A 17,236-nucleotide genomic window follows, 5' to 3' on the forward strand; every position below is an offset into this window, starting at 1 on the left:
CTCAGTTTCGATGCACTCATTTCCTCTTTCCTTTGACTTTTGCAACAGTCCCTCTTCAGACATTTTAACTTTCTAACGCAAGTTCCCACCATTTCCGATTTCCTTGGGTTACGGAATTTCAAAGCAATTTCCAACACTAAAAATACATTATTTATGAGTAGTTTAACGTGAACAGTTTCAAAGTGGACGCCATAAAAGAGACCAGAAACAGAGAGACTGAGATGTCCGCATCACCATTAAATGAAAAGAGTACAAAGAATTTAATTATGACGTGAAGGCTGAACAAGCATACATATGATACTAGTGCAAGAGAGTTCACACACAAACTCTGCAAAATATTATACTGTATATGCTATTTCAAAATGATCGGAACACTGATAGCATACAATACAATACCACATTCCAAAAAATCTCAACCTCTCCTTTTCGCTTTAACCACCGACACTTGGTGCGGTTTCATATACCTTAATTTCTAAACCTACCGTATTCTCTCTCAGCATTACTTTCTGAAGGCAATAAAAGATAGTAATAATAAATAGTAATGCATTATACAATATACACGCTGGAATCTGCTTTGGGGTATTGATTTCCATTGATTGATTATGCAGTGTTGCTCCCATTCTTCTAAAAGAAGCCCAAGCTGTTCATTCTCATTCTAAGAAGAGTGATGGGTTTCCCTGTCCGTCTTATCCTCCTGTCTTCCATTTGCCCGCTACTTTTTTTCTCTGCTCTGTTTTTCTGTGGCTTTATCTCTTTAGGGTTGTACCTATTGTTCTTCTTCTCCACTGTTTCTATTTGTTGTTGCCTTTTGGCTTTCAATCTTCGCCATAAACAGAGACCAGTAACACCGCTGATCCACACTTCTTCAGTTACCACCAATACAGATATAATTCCTGCTTCTTCTTCTTCTTCTTCTTCGTCGTTTTCTTCTCCACCATCCGGTAAACTCACGTACGATGTGTTCCTCAGTTTCAGAGGTACAGATACCCGCAAAAATTTCACGGACCATCTTTATACTGCTCTCAAACAGAAAGGTATATTCACTTTTAGAGACGATGAAGAACTCGAGAGGGGGAATCGATTGGTCCAAATCTCTTGAAAGCAATCGAAGAATCAAGATATGTAATTGCTGTTTTCTCACGAAACTACGCCGACTCTGCATGGTGTTTGGATGAGATTGCCAAGATCGCCGATTGCATGAAAGCCATGGGACAAAAAGTCCTCCCAGTGTTCTACCATGTTGATCCATCTGAGGTACGAAGACAAACAGGGGATCACTTTGGGAAAGCATTTGAGAAGCATCAGAGGCGGTATAAAGCGGAACCAGACAAAGTAAAGAGGTGGAAGGACGCTCTTTTTCAAGTAGGCAATCTCTCTGGATGGCATCTGCAAGATGGGTAAGCTTTGCATGTATCTATACTGCAGTTGATAATTTTTTAGATGAACCTTTATATTACGCCAGTTGTTATTTGACTGATTTCATACGAATGTAAATGAGGATTCGTTAATCAAAATGCAGAGCTAGTCCGTATTACATCTGTCTCAAAAACTTATAAAGGTGGCGAGTAACCTTGGTGTAGAACAAAATCAAATTAAATTTCTAATTCCTCTGATTCAAAATTCTGAATGAAGAAATAGATTGGCATTATATAATGTTCCACTATCTTGATCTAATTGTCGTTTTATACTTATACACATAATATATGTAAGAATATTTCATTACTTTACAGGTACGAATCCAAAGTTATTCAAGAAATTGTTGAAAAGATTTTCACCGAGTTAAATCAAATAATCTCAATATCCGAGGGTTTAGTTGGCATGGATTCTCACCTGAATGAAATGCTTTCATACTTGGACATTGGGTGTCCGGATGTTCGTATCATAGGGATTTGTGGGATGGGTGGTATCGGTAAGACAACTATTGCACAAGTGGTTTTTGAAAGGGTACAAGCTCAGTTTGATGGTTGCAGCTTTCTTGAGAATGTTAGAGAGGTAATTGAAAAGCAAGGTGCAGTGCATTTACAAGAGCAACTTCTTTCGAATTTGCTGAGATTTAGTGTAAATGTACAGAACACTAAAATGGGAAAAAATATAATGAGGCAGAGGCTATGTACTAAAATGGTTCTTCTCATTCTTGATGATGTGGACCAAGAAGAACAATTGGAAGCATTGTGTGATAGGGAATCGTTTGGTCCAGGGAGTAGGATCATCATAACTTCTAGAGATGAACATTTGCTCAGTGCAGTTGAAGGAGATAAAGTATATAAGGTGAATCCATTAACTGATGCTGAAGCTCTTCAGCTTTTCAGTATGAAAGCCTTTAAGAAAGACCAGCTGGTTGGAGAAGAAATTCTGAAGCTATCCAAAGAGTTTTTGAAATATGCTAATGGCCTTCCACTAGCTATTAAAGTTTTGGGTTCTTCTGTTAAGGGTAGAAGTGTAGACTTATGGTTAAGTGCATTGGATAGACTTAAAGAAAATCCTGAAAAAAAAATTATTAATGTTCTCAAAGTTAGTTTTGATGGATTAGAACCAAGAGAAAAGAAGATTTTTTTGGACATTGCATGTTTCTTTAAAGGGGAGAGCATAGATCGTGTAAGAAGAATATTACAAGGTAGTGATGCCCACTGTCCGGACTTTGATGTACAAGTTCTCCTGGACAAATCTATGATAACTGTATTTGGAAAAAGATTGTGGATGCATGATTTGATACAACAGTTAGGTTGGGAAGTTGTCCGTCAAGAATGTCCTGAAGAGCCTGGAAAACGTAGTCGATTGTGGCTTCCAAATGAGATCATTGATGTTCTTGATCAGAATAAGGTAATGATATAGTGCAAAAATATAAAGCACTGTTCCAAGTTATCTTTTGTTTTGTATCAAACTCTTTATCTTGTTGAATAACTAATTATTTGCTCGTTGTTGCTACTTGCTAGGCAACCACTGCAGTTCAAAGCATACTCCTCCAACGTCGAACAAAAGACGATGTGGTTCACTCAGTTAATGACTCATTCACAAATATGGACAGACTAAGATTGCTCAAAATTTGGAACGTGAAGTTTGCTGGAAACATCAATTATCTTTCTAAGAAGTTACAGTTTCTGGAATGGGACGAATGTCCTTTAGACTCTTTCCCGTCAGACTTTCAACCAGATAACCTTGTTGAACTTCAGATGCATTCAAGCTGCCTCAAACAATTATGGAGAGGAAAAAAAGTACGCTCATAATAGATCTTAATAAATCTTAATTATACATGTTCATATTTTCAATTGTTAATGTAAATTAAGCTGAAAATTTTTAGTCTTTTGTCACAAGATTTATTAGGAAAATGAAGTGGTCTTTTTTGAACTAAACAGTTCCTAGTTGTGCTCAGTTAAGCAACCATACAAGAACAAATAACTATGTCATCCTCACTCTAAAGTTGGACATTCCTTGCACTTTAAATTTTCTCATAATGTAGCTAACATTCTAGATTGTATTGTTTCAATTTTCATTATGATCATCTTTCAAATTGTACCAGGGATGGAGAATGCTACGGCTTATTGATATGAGTAGTTCAGAATACTTGATGTCGACTCCAGATTTCACTGAGGTTCCATTTCTTGAGATATTGGTGCTTCAAGATTGTACGAGGTTGGTTGAGGTTCACCCTTCTCTTGGAGTTCTCAAGAAACTTGTCTCTTTAAATATGAGAAATTGCAAGTCAGTTGAGAGCATTCCACCTTTCATTAGTTTGGAGTCCCTTAAAACTTTGAATCTTTCACTCTGTTCAAAACTCAAGAAGTTTCCTGAAATTGAAGGAAATATGAAAAACTTGCTGGAGCTTCATTTAGATGGGACTGGTATTGAGGAATTGCCTCTATCAGTTGAAGGTTTGACTGGTCTGACCACATTAAATTTAACAGATTGTAACAACCTTTTGCGTCTCCCCAGTACCATTCAGTCCTTGACATCTTTGAAAAGTCTCATTCTAACAGGTTGTTCAAAATTTGATGAGATAACTGAGAATCTGAATCATGTGGAATGCCTGGAGAAGCTTAATATAGGCGGAACTGCAATAAGAGATTTATCTTTCCTTGTAGGTATGAAGAATTTGAATGGTCTATACTGCCGAGGATGTAAAGGTCTAGCTTTAGGATCGTGGAAAGGTCATTCTGAAAGTTTGTTGTTTCCTGCTCTATTATCCAGTTTGACTTCTTTGGTAGAGCTAGATTTAAGGGATTGCAATCTGGTGGATGGAACCATTCCCAATGATCTTAGCAGCTTAATCTCTTTAAGAGAATTAGGTTTAGGTGGTAATAGTTTTGTTCGATTACCTGAAAGTATCTCTCAACTCTCAAAGCTCGAGAAATTAGAGTTGAGCAATTGTAAACAGCTTCAGTTGGTGCCCAAGCTTCCATCAAGTGCTCGACTGGTGCTTGCAGAAGATTGTACTTCACTGATAGATTTCCCAAATCAAATCAAATTATTGCCTTCAATTGAGTCTGGGATGACTACTATCAATTCACTCAGTTCTGCAAGTAGTTCAGCACTTCGAGACTCACATGGTTTCAGTACGTGGAAATCTTCAGCAAATGCCCAACCTTCTGAGGTGCTTTTGACACATGAGCATAGAGAGTGGAAACGAGTTGATCAAGTGTCACTGCCACTTCCAATGCTTATGAAAGACATTGAAGTATGCCTTCTTTCTCATAACAAAAACAGAGTGGTGTATTTATCTGTTGTCCTACTTTCTTACTTATAATGCTAGCTTTCTGCTTTATGTTGCAGCTTTCTGATCCATCATCCAAACCCAGTGATATAATTTATTTTGATAATGAAATTCCAGAGTGGTTCAGCACTATATCTACCACCAATCCTATATCAATCTCTATTCCTCCAGATCTGACAGATGATGACAAGTGGAAGGGGGTTACAATGTGTGCTGTTTTTGCAGTCAAGGGGCATAATGTTCTCTCTGTTATTGAATCGGATTTAGAACTTTCAAACTACTTCTATCAGTGCACAATGGAAACAGATGTTTTTCATATGAAACCATTCATCTTTGACGGGGAAGAAATCCGCCACCTTCGATCAAGTTCTCATCTGGTTTTGATTTCCTATGTAGCTAGATGGCAGTTTCCAAAGTGGGAGTTAAATCAATCAACCACGGTGGCGGCTAAATTTGAAACCAACAATCCATTCATGGAGGTCCAGAAATGTGGGATTCGTCTAGTTTATGAGCAAGATGCTGGATGGTATACCAAACTATTCCCTGGGGTTAATGCAATTTGTCTAAATGAAGTGATGGATGCTATGCTGAAAACTGGCTGGCTTAGTCAAGTGGATCAATATTTGAAATGGTAAAATTTAATTTTCTGATAACTACTCTAAATGCCACTTTGTATTAAAACTTACCATTAGGTTTCTGTATACATCCTTTGATATTTATAATGAAATTGTTCATTCTCATGTGTGTTGCAGGGAGAAAATTATTCCCCCCATCGAAGAAGACTCCAGTACAGTTCTGCTAAGGAAGAACATCGAGTCTGTTCTTCCTCGATACCTTGAGGTTTGTCCGTCTGTCACTATCATTTATATGAACTCTCTGTCTTTAAAATCAAAGACATTACTAATTTCCAGTTTTTCAATTTAAGGCATTGAACCATTATCCTGCAACATACAAATTTAACCTCAGAGGAAGCCCGTCGTGGTTTGAGTCCTTTTTCACTGATACAAGGTCAGGGTCGACTCTAGTGTCAATTAAGCTGCCTCAAAATCTACACAAGAGTAAGAAGTGGATGGCATTTGCAATATGCGCATCAATTGCAGAGGAACAGCAAGAGGACTATCATGTTTATTTTAAACTCAAAACGGGTGAATACAATGAGGATCTGTCCCGAGAACTTGAGTACATTGTGGCAATGTCGTCACAAGCAAATCATTATCAACTTTTGGTTGTGTACATACCGCGGGCATTGATTCCCGAAGTCTTGCTCGCTTGGACATCAACAACTGAAATGCACATTTCCTTCAGAGTCGATACTCCTGGTGCAGAAGTTCAAAGAAGTTGCGGCCGTATTGTTTACCAGGAAGATTTAGAAGGGTTTGTTGAAACAATCGTCCGGTGCATGCAAAGAGAAGATGCTCTTGAACTTTATGATAAATGGGTGGTAGAAGATTGGATAGACTTGATAGGATTGCAAGGGGGTCATTTATGTACTCCATACAAATGCAATTCCATAACAGGACGGGAAAGGAAGTTTGAATTGCTCTCTCAGAAATATAGGAATCGGGTCTCTCTAACATACACTTAGCCTTTTTTTTTTTTCACTAGACACAAGTCACATGAAGAACCATATACTTACATTTTGAGCTTTTATTTGCAGGACTGGGCTATGTCTCCTCCTTATATTTGCGTCTTCTTTGGAGCTGAAATTTCCAAGTGGAATTGGTTCATGCACTTCAATGAGGGAAACACTGCAAAAATCCAACTGCCTCCTAATTTGTTCTATGATGCTAATTGGATGGGGATTGCTGTATGTGGTTTATGTTGGGCGTCCCACGAAGATTCAAACATTATACTAGACGGTAGTCCTGACACAGAGTATTATGTACTCAATTTGTGTCTGGACTCTGATGTCGGTTCGGACGGCTTATTTGATGTCAAATTACAGAAACTTTTTGGGAAACTCAAGCCATGGGAATTTGAAACCGATATCACATTTTTCTTCTATATACCTCGTGTTAAATATTTAAAGTTTTGGAGACAATTCAACCTTGCCAGGGTTACTTTTTCATCTTCTAGCCCATGCTTAAGAGTCTATAGTTGTGCCCTTCGTCTAGTATTTAAGGAGGACGTTGAAGATCTCGTTCGGACATTGACACTCTCCGAAATACCATGAACGTGCCACGTACCATCTGATGCTCATAACAGAGGATCTGTTGCAACCTGTGAGTAGCCTTGTCTTAATTTTTCATTCATTTAATTTTGTTACTTGGAATAACTTGTTTGACATATAATTCTCATTTGGCTCGGCAGAAGTACTGATATTTCATCAGGAGAAGGATTTAATTCCTTTTCTTTCGGACCTGTCGATGAGCAAACAAAAGTGTTGTGTTATTAAACAGGGGATGCATATGTTGAGAATATATATACATCCCACATGGGAAAAATGGGACCTTGCCTATGTGTTTATAAGGGTTTGGGCCACTCCATCCATTGCCAATTGGTTTTGGATGTGAACCCCAGATTACTTTATCATGGTATCAGAGCGGGTTACCCACCCGTGCATGCCTAACGGCCACACGGGCTCCACGTCACCTAAGTTGTCCACGTGTATGGCTTGAAAATTCGCCACACGTGCGGGGGCGTGTTGAGAATATATATACATCCCACATGGGAAAAATGGGACCTTGCCTATGTGTTTATAAGGGTTTGGGCCACTCCATCCATTGCCAATTGGTTTTGGATGTGAACCCCAGATTACTTTATCAGCATATTCAATATCATCACAAAGCCAGAGTAGAATGCATAGTGATCATAGATTTTGCTGGACGCTATAGCAAAGTAGCATATGGAAGTATCAAAAAGGTTTATTCTTGACTATCCCAGCTTTGGACCTGGTGATCATATGGTGTGTTTTTGCATTAGCAGAATGACGTGATAACACAGGTTGAACATTCTGCACATTTGCGGTGTATTCTATAGTCGCATGAACCCTAGTTGAGCTTGAGTCTTGTTGGATGGGTAAAAATGGCCACCGATTGTCCAGGAGTACGGACAAGTAACTCCGTATTAATTGTCACATGGAGGAGCAGAAGCAGGTGATGAAGTAGAACCTGTTGCAGACTGAGAATGGATATGAAGAGAAGTGGAACCTGTCACATTGTGTTTGTGTTATCATGAATTTGTGGAGTAGTAGATATGGATTGCGCAAGTAGTGGCATGAGAATTCAGGGGGACATTAGATGTATGTAACTGAACTACAGATGTATCTATGCATACCCTCGACTGTTCCTTGAAACGGAAGATGGTCCTCTTTTTTTCACCTCCTATCAATGAATTTCTTCGTTGATATAAATCATGATTTGGTGGTATCATCTGCTTACCTACTCGAGAAGCAATTCATTTGTTCCAAGTTTACCTAAAAAAATCATTTGCTTTTGAATGACCTCTACCTTTATTGTTTTTTTTGTTTAGTAATACCGGAAACGTACTTTCTTACTTTTAATCTCTTGATGGTTTCGATCAAACCTCACAAACCAACAACATAAATTAGACATAATGAGGTCCTCCCCCGTTAAGGTTAGCTTTTCTCACGTAAAAAGCGTTACCAATTTCTCTAAGTTGTATATGTTACATTAAACAGGTTCAAACTTTTTTTATCATAATCCTAATGTCACCATGAGAGCAGGAGTGAAACCCTTTGATCATCTTAAAAAAAAAAAAAAAAAAAAAAAAAACTCAATCCTTCAGCCTTCCTCTCGTATTAAACTAATCCAAAACGCGTAAATATAATGTGTGCAAGTTTGTATTGTTTTCCAACCTTTCAATCTGAATATCCGGTTACCACTCTTTAATTATTTTTTTTCTCAAGTAAGTGGCACTCTTACCTGAAATTTTATTAATAATCAAATAAAAAAGGTAAAATCGTCCGTACAGTACCTGACCTTTGCCCCATTCTAAACTTCAGTATCTCACGTTTAGAAAATATCAGAACTGTACCTAAGGTTCTGACCCTGACCGAAGAATGGTACCTGGAGCCATTAGCTCCGTTACGGAAGCTGACAGCTGGCATATTTTGATAAGTAAATGACCAATTTACCCTTTGTTTTTTTGTTTTACTTAATTTTCTTCATATAATAAAAAATAAAAATAAAAAAGCAAAAGATTTTTTTTTTCCTTTTTTTTTGGGAATGTTAGACTTGCTCCACCTCTGGCACCCTCAGTCGGTGTCGTTCCTTCATAGACTACTTCCTTTGCTCCAAGAAGCTCGGGAATGCAAAAAAAGAATTTTGACCATCACCTCCTACTTCGTTCTCGTTCCATCTTTCTTACGTCTTCTTCATTTCAATCATCTTTTCCACTTCCCAGAGATCAGAAATCACAGTTCTTTGCAAGGAAACTAGTGCAACTACTTGATTGTACATTCTTGATTTCTGTTCAAAGTTGAAGGCTTTTGGGTTTGTTTGTGCAAATATGTGTCTTAAAGATTTTTGGGTGGTCATCTTTGTTGTTGGGTTTTGCTTCCAAGCTCAGGTTTTAAGCTCTCAGAACCTAACCTGCAATCTGATTGAGGGTTCAACTCTTTCTCACAATTAAGGAAACTGCAATCCAATTTGCACCAACATAATTACACGACATGTTGAAGCTGCAATGCATAAATTGGAAAGGAAAATTAGGGAAACAAAATTGCTCATGGAACATGAAACAGAGAGCCCTTGATCTTTCTCACAATTTCCTTAAAAACTCACTTCATGCCTCACTGTTCCAATTCAAACCCAGCAACATATTGATGGCAATTATCTCAACATTGCATGGATTGATCTTCACAGTACCCAATTCTTTCTCCCTCTTTCTCATAGCTTCCAAATTGGCTTCTAAGGTGGGAGCAATGGAAACCATGGCCTTCTAGAATCGTGTCAAATTGAGCTGGCGATCTTCGATGCGGTCAGTGAGCTTATCGAAGGCTTTGCTCTATTACTGCAAGTCCTTGGAGTCCCTAATCCTATCAATTCCTTCTTCAGGTCAGTGAAGGCTGGGTCCGATCTGAGAGACTGCAATGATACCGGTGACTCCATTGAGACCGAATCGAGATTTGGATTCGAGAGAGAGAGAGAGAGAGAGAGAGATATCGAAGTTGATGTCGGAGTTTAGGTCGGTGAAGGTTGAGTCCAATTTGAGAAATGGTGGTGAAGCTGGTGGCTCTGTTGAGACCGAGGAGATTTGAATGAGAGAGAGAGAGAGAGAGAGAGAGAGAGAGAGGAACAATAGGAGAAAGAAAAAGAAATAGAAAAAGATGAATTGGATTAAGACATGAAAAGACGAAAATATCCTTCAATTGTCAACTTCTGTAACGGAGCTAACGGTTCCAGTTACCATTCTTCGGTCGGAGTCAGAACCTCAGGTACCTTTCTGATATTTTCTAAACGTGAGGTACTGAAGTTTAGAATGGGGCAAAGGTCAGGTATTGTATGGACGATTTTCTCAATAAAAAAATATACGAAGCAAGGGGGCTAAACAAAAACTTACAAACAATACCTGAATACGAGTCACTAATAACTTTCGTACCTCAACTTCAAAAAATATCATTTTGGTACCTGGACTTTTCACCCCGACCCAAGATACATACCTGGAAACAGTAAAACTGTTAACGGGGTTAACTTTTGAAAAGTTAACCCCTTGAACAGTGAAAGGACGTCTATACCCTTGAAAAGTTAACCCCGTTAACGGTTTTACTGTTCCCAGGTATGAATCTTGGGTCGAGGTGAAAAGTCCAGGTACCAAAATAATATTTTTTGAAGTTGAGGTACGAAAGTTATTAGTGGCCCGTAATTCAGGTATTGTTTGTGAGTTTTTTCCTGGAAAAATTTGTCAAAAAAAAAAAAGACACTATTATGGAAAAGTTACCCAGTCTTGAAATGATGCAAAAGAAACCCGACCAACTACCACCAAATATTTTTTATGTTTTCTGGGAAGACAAAGATTCCGACCTTATTGGTCATGAGTCCTCTCATGAGTCTCATCACTAAGAGCATCAGCAGTGGAGACTTATTTTTTAGACTCAAATTTGGGTCCAAATAAGCTGGAATAGTGATTTGGGTCCATCTGAATAGTATATAACAGGACTTATTTTTATTAGGTGCTGCAGTGGTGCAGGACTTATTTTTGGACCCATATTTTAGACTAATTTTTTTAGACTCAAATTTGGGTCAAATTTTTATTCAATTATTTTATGACCGTCAGATTGAATTAATAATTCAATCATGACCTTTGATTTCAAAACCAAAGAGCCGTTGGTTTTTTAAAATTGCAGGACCCACTCCTTTTCTGATCCATTCCCACTTGCCACTCCCACTTGCATGCTGCAACACATGCATCAGCACCCACGTGGTGGGTCCCACCATATTTGAGTCCAAAATTTGTTGGCTCCTTTCTTGGATCAAATTAGCTCCGACATTGGGTCTCCGATAATTATGGGTCCAAATTATTCCGACCCATTGCAGCCTCACTTCTTTGGTTTTGGACTCAAATTTTGGTTTTGGACCCAAATTTGGGTCCCCATTGCTGATGCTCTAATGAGTCATAACATCGAACACAATCGTGAATGCTGTGTTTCATCATGTCCACGCATTGGGCGATTTCATTACTATATGCATACTATTCTGTATATAATATAAATTTGTAAATGTAACATGTGGCTGAAAAGGGTGTAAATGAGTTCAAGTCTGAGATTGTAAATTTGTAATGCTAACTACAGTGCCACTGGGTTGGCCTTATTGACTATCGATTGAAGGGAAATGAGTGGATGATTGTCTATGAACATTCATCTCAGGGAATTCCTAGTAAGCTTTGTAACCACAAACAGGAAGGTGTGAAGCTGCTCGAGTGAATTAAGACACGGAATAATTCCTTGATCTTACAAGAAGATTTAAGTACCTCATTTTAATATTGGGCTACTCAACACGCCTGTTGGATACATGTTATGTGGCATGGTTTGAGTGCTCGTTATATTGAAACGAGGATCTCTGTTTGAAACAATAGATACCGACAGGCACGGAACCAGGAATTAAATTTAAGGTGGGCTAAATTTACCTTATATTGGCAAGAAAAATTTGGCAGAGTCTACATTATTTTGATGGAATATCTCAATTGCATAACACTTGTCAAAATATCATCCACAAGATGCCAAAGTATAATCAACTCAACTCTCAAACAATCAACACAATAAAGAAATTGCCACTATCATGGGCAATTGGGCATTTGGGTATTAATAATACATATTCAATATCTTTTTCTAGAAATTAATAGATTTGATTACTTACATCAAAAAATCTAGAAATACCCAAATTCGAACCTAAATTACATTCTAATTTCGTAAAAAAAATTCATTATAGAAGATAAGTTAAAGTGTAATACCTGAATAAGGTTGAGAAATGAGAGTAGATTATTGAGGAGAGGAGATAGAGTGACTTGGTAGAGAGAGGTGAGCGTCTGAGCTTGAGAAACACAGAACTGGGCGGTGGGCAGAGGTGAGGCGGAGAGGAAAGAGAAATGGTGAAAAGGAGAGACTTGTCTGTTAGGGGCGGTGTCTGTGCCTGGATATCGGCTGTAACGCCCCAATTTGAACCTCTCCAAATTGGTTACGTTACAGTGCCACAAACCTTTAGAAGCATAAGCTAAGCAAGCTTAACTCATGTCCTAAAGAGACGCAAGGCAATTTAGCTATAAAAAAAAGGAAATGAAATGGCAAGAGTTGGCGGAAAACGTAGAGTTTATAGCTAGGTGAAATGAAAACTTTACTGTTACTTGTTAAAATGGCATTATAACTAAACAATTGAGTGTTTTCCAAACATTGACAAAAACAAGATAACACTCAACCCCCATCAAACAATAACAATTTGTGAGGGTGATTTTGTGACTTTGACTTTTGCAGCAAGACCCTCCTAGTTGTGCGAGACTAGGCCCAAAGTCATTCAATGGTTGTCCCAAGAACAACTTCATTGTAACCTATTAAACGTAACAGCAGCTATTTGGCTTGATGCTAACAGCAGCTACTTAGCTTGATGATAACAGCAGCTACTTGGCTTGATGATAACAGCAGCTACTTGGTAGCGATTTAAACTTGAGTTTATAGGAACAGGACTCATAGGCAGGAAAGGTGTGGGAGCTGGATGCATGAGAGTTTAGTAGAGAGAGAGTTCCGGCCACAACATAATTCTGGGATTTTGGGTTAAAGCTATTTGAATGTTGGTGGCTAGATTATCAGAGATGAAGCTTGATCTCTTGCTTGTGTTTCTGGGCTGTTGTGGCTTGGTTTTCTATGGCAACAAACCTGCCCTTTATAGCGGCGATCGAGAGGAAGGGTTTGCACCAAGAACCAGAGGCTTTGAAAGGGTATTCTTGATTTTGATGGGATCATTCTAAGACCTTCAGCTCTTGTTTTCCCTATGAAATCAAAAGAGTGAAAACCTGCTTTGGTCATGTGGGTAAAGACCGGTGGTGCAGGTACAGGGAGGCGATGGAAATCCCAGATTTCATGCTGCCGTGATTTCTGAGAGGCCATAATCCCTTGATTTGTGCTATAGTAAGCTGTGATTGCAAACATCTAAGTTTTATCGGAAATTAGGGCAGGATTTTGGAGGATGAGAGTTGAGAGACTTTTGTATAGACTTGGGGTTCTTACCCGAAAAAAGGACGGAGTAGTGATCCCAGCAGCAACTCGATGGAACGACATTCCTGATTTGGAGAAGACGACTCCAACGTCCTTCTTGGGCTATGGGTTCTAATGTTGTGGTCTTTGGGTAAGGAATGGCTTTAGTGGGCTCTAAGTCTTGTTGGGCTTGTTTTTCATCTCTCTACTAGCCCATGTTAAGATATTGGCCCTCGAAGCGTGAATTTTGGTTCCCAAGTCCAAAATTACCGACGGGCCTTATCATAACGATGGGCCTCGCATGATCCGTTACCTTCCACACCATATCCCGCCGTATGAGCCCCAAACGTAGCTTGGGCCTACGCGTATTGCGTGATAAATAAGCGTGTCGGTTGATTTGAAAATCCCTGTCAATCGTTTGAATATTTAGGCATCTCGTATCGCTTGTTAAATGGAGAACTCTCTTTTGACATAAGAATGGGCTCGCTTGAAGGCCCAATTAGGTTACGAGGTTGATGACTCGTTCCCTTTGCCTGTCACTAGTTAAATTCGAACTTGTGGAAATTTGGGTATCAACATTAGCCCCCTTGATTATGTGGCTCGTGTGACCGTGTTACGCGCTACATAATCAAAAATTCGAAGACTTATCGAGTGACTGTATATAACCCTCCACACTTTTTTTTTTTTTTTTTAGTTGGGTTGGCCTGTGTATCTTATTGATACAATCCATGACTTATCAAGCTTTCCACGTGATAACAGATTCTCGTCATCATTTGACTCCTAATTAGAAGTGAGGAGTCCCACTTTTCAATTACTTTCCTTCTAGGAAAACGGCATTGGCATGTAAAGTCCTTTTCTCTTCTCTTTTTCTTCTTCCATATTTTGATTTGCTCGAGACTCAAGTGTCAGACTCTCGTTCTGAGGAGAGAAATCAAATCTTTTGGCTTGAACGTCCCCATTCTCATGATCTTACATCGGGCTAGTCGCAGAGCCGATTCACGACCTCTTCCGTGCTTGGTAGGCTTGTTGGATTGCTTCCTTTTTTGCTTGGGGTAATCATCTCCATCCTCTATTATCTCTGTCTCCCCTTTTTTTTTTATTCGGCATCCGCTGTAATTGATTATCGAGTTAGCTATATGATTCGTTGCCGTGACTGATTCGTTGCATATCGCGTGCTGGGTTACCAGTTCTACTTCTGTAATTGATTGTCGCTTCAACTATTTGATTTGTTGCCGTGACTGATTCATTGCATATCGCGTGCCATACTCTCTCGGGTTATAAGTTCTATTGCCATAACCGTTCATCGTTTCAGCTATACTGATCCCTGTCGTGATTGACCAGCTGCTGTAATCAATTTTGCTGCGGTGATTGACTTGCTATCATGTGTTTTGAAAGGTACATAGCCCGTGAGTATTTCTTCTCATTCCCTAGCCTCATAAGTCATAACACATCCCGATTTGCTTTTCTTCTTTTATTGCCGTGCAGCAATGGGGTTGGTACACCAAAGTATCGTTGGCTATGTAAATTGTGCTTCTTTTTTTTTTTTTTTTTTTATTGCTGTGATTGCGATTAAACATGATGGAGCTTGCTGTTTCTTTGCTTGGTTCATCATGTAAGATGTGTTTATTAGCTTGGTTGGGCTATGTGGATTCAATAGTTTCAATTTAGCTTAGCCCTTTGCTTGGTGTGTAATTATCAATTGGTTGAGCACGGAGTGGCCTGGATTCTTTTTTTTTTTTGCATTATGCGTGGAGTTTTACTGCTTTGATTGCAATGGAACATGATGTGGCTTGGTATCATATAGCTTAGTTCATCATGTAAATTGTGCCTGTTAGCTTGGATTGACCATGTTGGCTTTATGGTTTTAATTTTGCTCGGTCTCTTGCTTGGCATGTAATAGTTAACTGGTTCAACTTGATTGCTTGTGAATAGCGTGCTGTGATTCAATGGCCTGGCCTCCCTTCTTGCTTGGCATGATGTTACTTCTTCGCAGGCTATCCAAGACGGTGATGTGAGCAATGACAATCAGGTATGTCCCAGCTATTCTTTTTCGTCTTTATTGTATGTGTCACATGCATGGAGATTCTTTTGCTCATAAAGTATATTCTTCTTAGGTTGAAGCGTGCAGCAAAGTCCAAGTGAGAATGAAAATAATGATCAGGTAGCTTGTTTATTCGAAACCGAAAGCTTGGATTTTTTTCTTTTGCATGAGCGTGATGATGTGCTTTTGAATTGAAGTCTTTAGCCTTTTATTTGCTTGTTGTCGAATGTAGAAAATACTTTCATGCATGTTCATCAGATCTTTAGCTTAAGATAACAGTATGAAAGAGTAGTTAATGAGTAATGACATGGAGATCGGATAGTTAAATAGGTTGATGTGTTGATATTAAAAAGACATGTGTGCTTATCTGTATTGGTTTAATGCATATAGGCATCAGGTGGTTGTAGTATGCATAATTATGTTTGCTAAACAACAAATGGGTATTTGAAAGGAATGAGATGCTTGGTTATTCGAAATCAATGTTTAGTTACTGTAGCTAAAGAGTGAAAGTATCGTGTTTGTTTGCTAAGTCGTGCAACAAAGTAAGGAACTTATGTGATCAAATAATTAGCAGAAGCAAAACTAAATGAAGTGTGGCACATATAACATGTGTACTAATTATATGAAATGTATGTTATATAGTGCACCAAGCATAACCTTTGTGTTAAGAATGGTGATTTTAAATGATAAGATGCCTGCATACTCGTGTGAAAAATGACATAAGAGTGATGAAAAGAATAAGAGGAAAATTAATTGAAAACTCAGAGAGGTTATTTGCTGCCGGGAATAGCAGCAAGAGTAGTACTCGTGAGAAAGAAAAAGAGATAAAGTGTGTTTCGAAAAATCATGAGTACTAAATAATGTGAACAAATAAATTTGCAAGTAAGATGAGTTATAATGAAGCAAGTTCTCAAGTAAAAATAATGCATGTGTAACAAAATAGAAATGAAAGAGAGCAAAATTGGAATGAGAAGCACCTTTTGCTATGATTCTGGTTATTTGCTTGGAGTAACAGATTAGGAAATCACTTCCTTCTCTTGAGGTATGTTGCATTACTCATGTGTCTGTGTGTTTTTTTTTTTTTACTTGCGAAGTGTGCTTGAGTATTTATGGACAGACTTTTATAACCATGCGGCATGATATTGAAGCGTTTATGCTTTTCCCAGTTGCTGTAGTTAGTGATGATACCGTTTTGATACTTCTGCTGTTACACGAGTTTTGCCCCCTTGATGATGTGAAATGTGAAAGGCATGTAATATTTTGCAGAATCATATATTTTTCCTTTCTTACGACTTCCTCCCTCTTTTTTTTTAGGAGCAGGGGCATCCTTTAGAAGTTGATAAGAGTACTGACGAGGTTGGTCATGACACGGCGGTACACGCCTTAGTTGAGTCTGATAAGCACATTCCAGGGATTGATAAGGTGACTGTCATCCAAACTCAAAGCCTTGGCCCAAGCTTGCCTGCCAAAGGGTCAACTAGTGAGTGGGCGACCCATATGGACAACTTCATGGTTCGATTTTCTTCTAAAGAGGAGTCCGCTTTAAGCATGGCTGATGTTACACCAGTGTTGAGCGGAGACATCGCTGTTTTTGCTGGTATGAAAATTCCTTCAGAGTTGGTGGGTCCCTTGACTAGATTTGCTGAGAGATATAGCGGTGGAGATATCTTTAGTTTGATTGATCGAGATTATACTTCAAGGAAGAAGTGTGAGTTGATTAAGGAACTTGGCATGATGTTGTTCAGCATGGAAGTTTGCCAGATAAAAGATGGAGAAGTATTCCTCATTTGGAGAGACACCTGTCGTGATTTCATGGGGGCAGATCTTAACATTGGCTTCCTGT

At 38.7% G+C, this 17,236-nt stretch overlaps 1 pseudogene; it reads left to right on the forward strand.

Moving 5' to 3' along the window:
• Positions 1 to 543: 543 nt before the first annotated feature.
• LOC112178851 lies at positions 544 to 7,227 on the forward strand (annotated as a pseudogene).
• Positions 7,228 to 17,236: the final 10,009 nt, after the last annotated feature.

The sequence above is a fragment of the Rosa chinensis genome, chromosome 7 (genome assembly GCF_002994745.2).
Source record: "Rosa chinensis cultivar Old Blush chromosome 7, RchiOBHm-V2, whole genome shotgun sequence".
NCBI classification, from domain to species: domain Eukaryota; kingdom Viridiplantae; phylum Streptophyta; class Magnoliopsida; order Rosales; family Rosaceae; genus Rosa; species Rosa chinensis.